This window comes from Anser anser (assembly GCF_964211835.1).
Source record: "Anser anser genome assembly, chromosome: 2".
Classification (NCBI taxonomy): Eukaryota; Metazoa; Chordata; class Aves; order Anseriformes; family Anatidae; genus Anser; species Anser anser.
In genome coordinates this window covers 15,257,038-15,266,791 of record NC_139721.1, presented here as the reverse complement: position 1 = coordinate 15,266,791, position 9,754 = coordinate 15,257,038, and the positions used below count along the sequence as shown (strand labels likewise).

General features: G+C 37.3%; 1 long non-coding RNA gene across 2 annotated transcripts; it reads left to right on the top strand.

The window, feature by feature from the left end:
- The first annotated feature begins 2,154 nt into the window (after positions 1–2,154).
- LOC310894741 lies at positions 2,155–9,379 on the top strand. 2 transcript variants are annotated; one of them, XR_014580131.1, is made up of 2 exons: positions 2,155–3,154; positions 5,746–9,379. It is a non-coding gene; the product is annotated as an uncharacterized lncRNA (long non-coding RNA). The 2 variants fall into 2 exon arrangements; XR_014580132.1 differs by having other exon boundaries at positions 2,155–3,267.
- Positions 9,380–9,754: the final 375 nt, after the last annotated feature.

Here is a 9,754-nt window from a genome sequence, read left to right as displayed (position 1 = left end):
TCTGTGATGGAAGGAAGCAAGTTGAAAGTCTTGCCTGGGGGATTTCTCAGCTCCAGAACTCATTGGAAGAGAAATAGGGAAATGCCACCTTTTATGTGTGCTTGTTTCTAAAAAACAATCAAAGCATTCCTCCGAGTTATTTTAAAAGGTGCAAAAAGCATCTTTGTTTTCCTCTTATTCTCTCTCACAGCCCATTGGGATCATGCTATTAATGTTAAAATGTTCTATCAGAAATTGAACTTCTGGGTTATATGCAAGATAGAAGATTTATCACTTATTTTTTCCTTTCCTTTCCTTTCCTTTCCTTTCCTTTCCTTTCCTTTCCTTTCCTTTCCTTTCCTTTCCTTTCCTTTCCTTTCCTTTCCTTTCCTTTCCTTTCCTTTCCTTTCCTTTCCTTTCCTTTCCTTTCCTTTCCTTTCCTTTCCTTTCCTTTCCTTTCCTTTCCTTTCCTTTCCTTTCCTTTCCTTTCCTTTCCTTTCCTTTCCTTTCCTTTCCTTTCCTTTCCTTCTTTCTTTCTGATTGCATGAACTGAAAATTGAGCTTTCAAGTAATGGAGTTAACTAATTATTTGCAGAACTGAGCAAGTCAGTGCAGACTCCGGCTATTTTTTAAAATACAAGTAGTTAGTGTAAAATAAACCTAATACAATAAATAAAATGTTTCACTTGAGTGAAAGCCTTAAATTTACATGCCCAGACTGAACCAATTTTAATTTCTCTCAGGTTCTTAAAGCTCATAACAAGTATAAATAAAAACTTCCTAATTCCTTTGTCAGGAAGGGTAGTTAAGTCCTGTTATCACCCCAGTTTTACAGAGAAATGATCCAAAAGCAAAGAAATGATTTGATGCAAGGTCAGAAAAAGTATTTGTGCCAGATCTGGGAACTGAGTTCTTATTTGCTTTCTAAGCATTTGTTTTAACCAATTCCTTCCTTCCAAAGTTCTACAACTTTTTTTCACCCCCAAACCAAACTTTTGTTTGGTGTTTATTATTCCCTATAAGACACCTGAAATCTAAGGTGGAAAAATAGAATGCAGAAACTCTGCACAGGGCACTTATGTCTTTCTGTCATTCACTTTTCTTGAACATGCTGTTAAAAATTGTTAGTGGAAACTCACAGAAATGTTGTGTATTGAAGTGTTGCTTGAAGTTACCTACTGCTAGTATCACTCAGTGGCTTGACCTGTTAAGAATACAAGCAAATATTCTGTATTATTGTGATGCTTTGCTATTTGACATTTTTTCCTGAGTGGTATTTGCAGGTAGAACTATACAAAGAGTGGGGAATACTCTGGTCAAGACTTTGCTGCTAAGACTTCTTGTGCTCGCACTGGCAGGTAGCCCCGGAAGAAACATTTGCCCCTGTACAGCATTGCTTCCCTTCTCCCAGAACCACTGTGTGCACATAAATAAGATAAATTGCATCTGGAAGGCAATGTACCTGCACCACATTTTTTCCCCATGAAGCTGTCCTTCAATTAAGTGGTTTCACTTGGAAGCCCTCTGTCAAGCACGTCAGGAGAAGACATTTGTTAAAATCATGTTGCCCTCACCCAAAATACAATTCCAAGATCAAACATGATGTACTTAACCATATTGGGCATTTTTCAATGCAAACTAACCAAGGTTGTATTTTGAACTTTCTGTTAATTTATCTTGATGAACTGTTTCCATATATTTTGATAGATATGTTTTTGTTTTTCTCAAACATGAAAGAAACAAAAGTAAGATGCAAGATGTGTTTTTCAAACTCTCACTCCATCCCTGGTTTCACTCACCTCACTAAACAGGCCATTTACAATTGCTTTATTAGCCTCCTTGCTGCCATTATATTCCAGAAGCCCTTCCACTTCAGCATCTGTCTTTTCCTGGTGTCAGGCAACTGGCTGCAACTGCTGCAAAGTCTCAATAATTGCTACTAATAACTTAGTCACTGTAAAATTCTCAAATAATGCATGAAGCCCAAGAAAAGTGTGCATGAATGTAGCACCTTTGGGGTTTTCTACCTGCTCATGGTGGCTTTTAATTTGCTGCATTAAATTAATAGTTAATGAGGTTTTTAATGTTGGGGATTTCCACGCAGACTTTCTCACTTACACTACAAATTACATTGGGGTTTGTGCATGAATATGGTGAATTTGTGCTACCAAAGTGTTTATCCCAAATACAGGTCAAGGTCTCTGATGATTTTCTCTGCTTTATCTGTGACTTTAGAAGTCTCATGTCAAATTTCTGCATTTTGTACTAGGTTTAAAGCAAAAACTCCCTGAACTCTACACTTTATTTTAAAACCACATTTCACACACCCAAATATGTTGACAACAGACTCCGTTAGGACATCTAACCTTAATTTCATGGATAGTATGAAGCAAAATCTGATCATGTAAATAATAAATGCTTTTGATTATTTTTAGATCCCTTACTTTATTTGACTTAGCAATTTGACCTGTTAATAAGTTTACAAATATGTCTGTATATATATATGTGTATATATATATTTATTTAAATCATTTTTATACTCAATTAAATTAGCTCCTCTGAAAAGTCTATCTAAATTCCATTAATGCTTGGCCTATCTCATTAGTTTAGATCCATCTTCCCCATTTGACTCTTTATTTAAGACAGCCTGAAACAGCCCTGGAATTTGAATGTCTTTCTGACATGCTCCTTTATGAAGTCTCTTTCTTGGGTACTGTTGTGCACCCAAGCAGGTGGTACCTGAGCAGAGAAGAACAGCAGGGAGGAAGGCTGGACATGACCAGATGAGCAAGACACCTAACAAGGAGTTTGACACCTACATTTTTCTGGGGATATGGAACCAACTTTAAACTAGACAGCAACATTTTCTTTAAGGTGTAATGCAAACAGCTCCCTTGAGGTAAGAGGTTGGTCTGCTCTGTCACCCCCTGTGCTGGTGATGAAAGGGATGCCAGCAGCTCAGCCATATCTCCATTATTTTTCAGTGGGCCAGAGCTCACTCTTTCATTAGGCTGCAATTAAAGACCAGGTGCATGGCATCATTCTTCTTAGCTAAATATTTTCTCTTCTCCAGCAGGCTGCAATGCAGGGTGGAGGGCAACACACATCCTCAAAAGAGCAAAGGAAAAAAGCATAGTTTCTTTCAGGTTGGAATACCAGTTGTCCAAAAGCAAAGGTAAGAAGAAAGATGGTGTGAACTGTTCAGCTGACGCTGCTATATTGGAAGCACCTTCCTAACATTAGTTGGTCTGCAATGAAGCTTTGAGAAGGGCCTGAATCTCTTCACGTGTAAGTAGGAAAGTCAGTCAGAGCATGAAAGTTTCGTGATGTAGTGTAAAGCCTGTGAAAGTGATAGGCAAGAAGGGAAATTGCTACAGAGTTAAAGTCTGACCTCTTTCATCCCTTTGCTAGCAAAATTTAACAATGCTGCCAGAGGAAATGAATCGACAGAACACAATTTATAAACACAAGATATCAGACAAAACTGACATTAAGCATTTACCAAGCTTTCAAAATAGAAGCAGCACTTAACATATCAATAGTTAACAGGAAAATGTGTTTTAGAATTCCTTTTTTTATGAGCTCCTCAAGGGAGTAAAATGTTTGGGGTATTTAAGAAGTAAGTTACAACCTATGTGAATCTGGTAGGGTTTTCTTTAGCTCGAATCAAGTAGGAGCCATATTTCAGAAAGGAAGTTATAACAGAAGGTCCTGTCACATGGATGGAGCATACATTGAGTGTTTATTTTTTCAGATTGAATATCCAGTCCCCAAGGTGAAACAATAATGAATGACATCTTACTGACTGCCCAGACAGATCTTATGTTGCGCTTTTAGATAATATGTGGTAATTCGATATCAGTACTCATAAAATCTTATGTTCATGAAAACCAAAGAAAATGAAACTACTTTGTCCAAGTTAGGTTTCAAGTTAACAAGATAAATGTTTATTTTTTTTTAATTCATGACTTGTATTTTAATTATTTTTGGATATATTTCATTTTATTTATGATGTGTTGGGTTTTCACTTTTATATTTTTGTTTCAATACACTTGGACAACATACCATATAGTTTGATTTCATTTTAAACCCTTAAATTACTCCTTGTGTAAGAGGCAAAAGCCACATAGGCCATGATTTTCAGACCCTCTGTAGGGAAACAGTTGTACTTGCACAGACGCTATTACTCTGCTAGACACATGCTGTAGTTTTTCATCTCCTAAAACTAGACATTAATCTTAATATTAACATAGATCAAAAAAGGAGGACTCTGCCCACGAAAATATTTTGAAGAAAAAATAATAGTTTTTCAGAATTTTTTTCATAAGGTTATTTTTCCTTAATTCTGACAAAAAGTCAATGTTTTCATGGAAAGAAAACATGACTGATTAAAAAAAAAAAGTTTCCTTGGAAAAAAAAAGGCAAACTAATTTTATTTCATGAAGCATACCATCTAAACGCCCTACTAACCATGTTTAGACAACTGAATCAGCCTACCAGGAAATGACCTTACTCTTTAGTCTGGAGATAGGTAGATAGGTTTTGTCACATGAAAGGTATAAGGCCTGGTAGCAAAATGAGAAACAATATTTATTTAAATTATAAAATGTCCACTACTGAGGTGGAACCACTCCAAGCCTCAAACCAGCTTGGAATGACCACGCCAATTTCCTACTGGTAAATAAATGGGTTGTATCATTACAAAGCTCTGACCACCATCATAATAAAGGAACTTATATATCTCTGAAGAAATGCAGAAATACCTAAATTTGTCTAAGACATTAATAATTGGAAATCCATGGGCAGGTGGAGGTATACTGCTAGCTGTTGTTGGTAGGTAAATCTGTAAATAATATGAAAAAGGCAAATGCTTTCAACAGAGTCTCCATCTGTAATTAAACTGCAAGGCATATCAATGTCAGGTAATATTATTTTGGAACAGAAAATTACCATCTGTAACACTGAGCATATTGGGCTACCCAGAAAAATTAAAAGTTTTTCAAAAATACAGGCCTTAGTGATTCACAGCTAAGTCTTCAAAGAGTTAGCTAATTAATAACCAGAATTATTAAGACAGGGGAAGTAACAAGGTAGTTTTAACCTGACTTTTGAAGATGCAGTGTCCAGAATTTGAGTTCACAAAAAAAGAAGGTGCAGTTTCCAAGCAATGAAGGTAATCAAATTGTTAACCAGCTTATTAGATGGAGAACTTTATATTTTTAAAATATAATTATGTATATTTTTCTAAAACAAACTCGCTGATTTATTTTCAGGTTAGTTGACTGCATTGCTCTTCTCTAGGTTTGGGGATACGTGTATATCCCTTTCAGTCATGGGTCATAGTAAGAAAGTTCTCTCTGAATATCTGTTTCTTTACATTTTATGTCTCTCTCCTTTTGCAGAGAGGGAGGGAAAAGAATTCAAGTTGTACTGAATCCAAATAATTGTATGTACAATCTATATATAGCACCAAACAAAGACTATGCATTAATGGATGATAAAAGAAGCAGAAGATGAAACCCCCAGCTTATTATAATGTTGTCTCACATAATATTAGTAATACTTGGCACTTGCTTCATGTTCAAAGCAATTCAGAAACATTAAGTAATTAACCTACATACAACTTAATGCCTTCTGCCAAGATTGCTGTACACAAGCAAGTAACTAAAAGGAACTAAAACCAGATTTAATCTGAGAACACAAGTAACAGAATAATCTTTCATTTCTCATCTAGAGGTTTGCTAATCACATTTTATAATTTTTTAGGAAGATGAGACCAAAACTTCTGATTCTTACTCACTCAGGAGTGATGCTGAACTCATGGGTAGACCTATGAATTCTGACTACTCATGATTGAGAACTGGATGACTGGACAGACTGTATTAAGTATTGTATCTAGCACTTACCCTCTAAAATTCAGTTATCCACTGGCAGCCGTTGAACAGCACAAAAATGTTTAATATACAGTATAAATGAAGAACACAACACCATATAAAGGCAGCTTTTACTATTTAAGGAAGCACAAAGGATGAAGGCTTTCTCAATGCAAAAGACTCATTGTTCTGAGCAAAAATCAGAACTTCAGAGTAATGCAGACCTAGTTTGGAGTCGCAGTTTTTTTGGCTTTGAGTTTCTTATTTTATTTTTTTCCCTCCACTGTGTAATTTTCTGAATTAACCACAGTCCCTGACTCCATGGTGGAAAGACATTCTTCTGATCCCTCTGCCTGGCAAATTATTTGCTCTTTCTTCCATATCTTAACATGTTTTTTCTGCTGTTCACACCTCACCTTCTATTGGGAAGATGGGCAATGACCTGAAAAGTGTGCTGAAAGAGAGTCAGTGATCCATTTAGCTCAGAAGCAGATCACAACAACAACTGTAGAAAGCAAGCAGCCGCAGCAGCAGCAGCACAGAACTCCTGGTCCTGCCTCTTCACACAGATCCCGAAAGTCAAGCAAAAGCTGCATTAGAGTTTCTTCCCCTCCTTAAACCCCTGAACTGTGGGTACTTTTTACCCCCAAAGTAAATGTATAACTATTTCACTAATCAAAAAATCTTTTGAATGTTATTGTCTCCAGTTTCTCACCTTGGGGTCTCCACATGAGCCATGGTTTTATGAGTCCTTTGGAGAATATCAGGCTGAAAAGGACTGAGATAAGGCAGATCAACGATTATGGGATTATAAGAGAGAAGACAAAGATGGAATTGGACCAGCCAGTAGGCAGTGAGGTCAAGGGCTAACGTTTCAGGTTAGTTTAAAAAAAAAAAAAAAAAAAAAAATCAATGAAGTATGAAATCATCTGGGAAAAACAAGTAAAAACAATAAGAAATGGTGGCAGAAAACAAGCTAAGGAGTGAGGCCAAGAAGATGAATTATATGTAAGTCTTGGAAAGAAAGTTACCTTTGGTATTTTTTTGCTGAACAAATGTCAGAAAGAGGAAGCGTAGCGACAAGTGCAAGTGAGGTGGAGATACTAAAGATCGCTTGAAGCACCATCAAGACGGGCATGGACTAAGAGCAGCACGCTAGTGGAGCACCGAGTACTCCTTACACACCGCCTCAGTGCTCCAGATGGCCAAGCTGTACCAGGGACCTGCCAACAAAATCACTGTGAAGAGCTGCAAGGGCAAAGTCAGCCACACAGCTGGAAGGGGTTGGGCAGATCCTGGAGGTGAAGGAAGGACCATCATCTCCTTTCCTCTTCCCCGGCGCCTCCAGCACTATTTCTCTCTCTCTGCACTCACACTTTCCATGGAGCAGGGGTGGGGGGCAATGAGAAGGAGAAGAGGAGGCGGCGGGTGTTCGTGCTGCTTCCCCCGCACAGCGTCTGGGCTGGCGGCAGGGTCTCCAGCAGCAGCAGGGAGCCATGAGGAGCCGGGCTGCTTGCACGTCCATCAGTGTGGCGCTGTGCTCGTGGTGCAGGGAGGGGAATATTGGATATCGTTTTGGTCGGGGCTGAATCTATAATTGAGAAGATGAGAGTTCATTACAGATTTTGGCCTTGGAGTGCTTGTCTTGGCAGGAGGCTTGGCGGAGTGTTAAAATCATTACTGAGTGGCCTAAATCTAAACAAACACCCACCTTTTCCATTTATTACCAGGATGAAATGACTTGCCTTGTAGAACTGAAATACCTATAGTTGTCAGCTTCTCATTTCCCAGTGGTGCGTAAAATTCCCTCTCTTATGCCTGGCTTTCCCTCTGCTCTAGCTTTCCCTTATGTTATTCTACTGACAAGAATTATGTATTAAATTACAAGTTATCTGTCGTAGAATGAGAATTTCACTTCACACCAGACAGAGGTCTGTTGTACAGTGCTAAGAGTTCCTGTTTCTCTAGTACAGTGTTGTAGAACAAGAAAAAGGATTTAAAAAAAAAAAAAAAAAAAGGTAGGATGATTCTGACATTATGGTAGATGAAAATTTAGACACATACAACAAGAGAGCCATTTTTCATCGTTATGAATACACAGCTGGACAGAAACAGGCAATGTTCATACAGCTGTGGTTTTGTCACTGCAAGTAAACACACTGGTGGGATCATATGTGTGGAGAAACCACCGTATGTATTTATGTATTTTAAAGTTTTGTCCCCCTTTTTTTTTCTTGAAGCCTGTCTGTATTACTCCAACCCCAACAAATGTTTCAGGAACTGTGACCCATTTTGCAATTCATTCGTACTGCATATGAATGAATTAGCATGCAGAAACCACAGCACTCTGCTTAAGAGAACAACTTATTATTACAAAATAGATAAAAATGATGTATTATATATTATATTCCATCACCGAAGATCATAACGCATGAAATATCCCTCTGTCTCTACCTGCCTCTCTAAAGATAGACTGAACGAGTTGGAAATAGAGCTACTGACTGAGGGACTTTCCCCCTGATTTTATTTGTACGTGCAGAAAATACACGTGAAGAAACGTGTAAAGCAAATCACTCAAAAAAAAAAAAAAAGTGATTGGAAACAAATTTAAATGAGTAGTGTTTAAATAATTAACACCTGCCAAAGTAGGAACAGAGGCCTTATTGCTGATATTAAATCATATCCTTTAACGTCTGAAACAGATGACAGTAAGTAATTCCAAAACAGTCAAGACAGGAAACCAATTTTTAGTTCTTGGAAAGTTGAATTAGTTTCAATAAAGTTGATAAAAAGCCTATTTTGATTTTGTTAATTCTACTATGGAAAGCTGGTTTTGCATTAAACTTTTTTTTTTCTTATTTAATATACTGTAACTGAGCATTTTTGAATCATGATTTAAAGTATATTTATAATTCAGTAAACTAATGATGTATGTTCCACCTGGTTGCTGCAGAGCCCTGTAAGTAAAAACTGTGGGTAGTATCTTGTTACCAAGAACAAATATTGGACTTGCCAAGTTTCCAGTCAGTAAATATAACTTACAATAGCTATGCCAGATAGGCAAATAAGGATGTTCCTTAACAGAAACAAAGAAGAGATACTGTGTAGTCCTCCAGTTCTAAAATTCAACTTCAGTAAAAGCACCCATTGCATAAATTGGCAATTTTACCAGATTGAAGGCTGTGGCATAACAGTTTGGAGGAATGCCTAGATTATTTTTTTTTCTTCTGAAAGACTAAATTAGAGAGTTAGAGAATGTGTGTGCACTAAAATAACATGAATGTTGAAACCCATAAGAGTAAAAGCAAAGCTATTCTGGCTGTCACCTTACTCTTAATTTACCTTTCTGTCTCGTGGTACTTTGCAAAATTTGTGCTGCATTGTTAGATGACAGGTTGCTTGTATTTGCTTGTATTTGGAGAGTCCCATCAAGTAAAAAAAATATATCTGTCCATCTTAGATATTATTCTTCAGCATCTGAACCTCATACAGTCATTAATTAATGTTATCAACACAACACCACTTTGAGGTGGTCCTGGGCATGCAATGGACTGAGCCCAGGAGGTCTGGATGACCATCCAACCCTCTAAGGTGTAAAGCATTGTCAAGACCTTCACTTCTGCTATAAGTACAACAGATTGATGTCTAGAAGAGAAAACTTTCTGGGGACAGAAATGGTGGATTAATTCCACCAAGAAACTAAAGACCTTTACAAATCTCACATCATTTTTCGAAGCTAAGCCTCAGTTTTTCACCCCGTGTTCTCTAATGTGAATCTAAAGAGATGTCTATTTGAAACAAAACACATATTAAAAACTCAACTAAACCCAAGCAAGCATGCCATTTCAAAATACACTGGGTGCTCAGAGAAATAGCTGCTTTACTTTATAGATCAGCCTGAG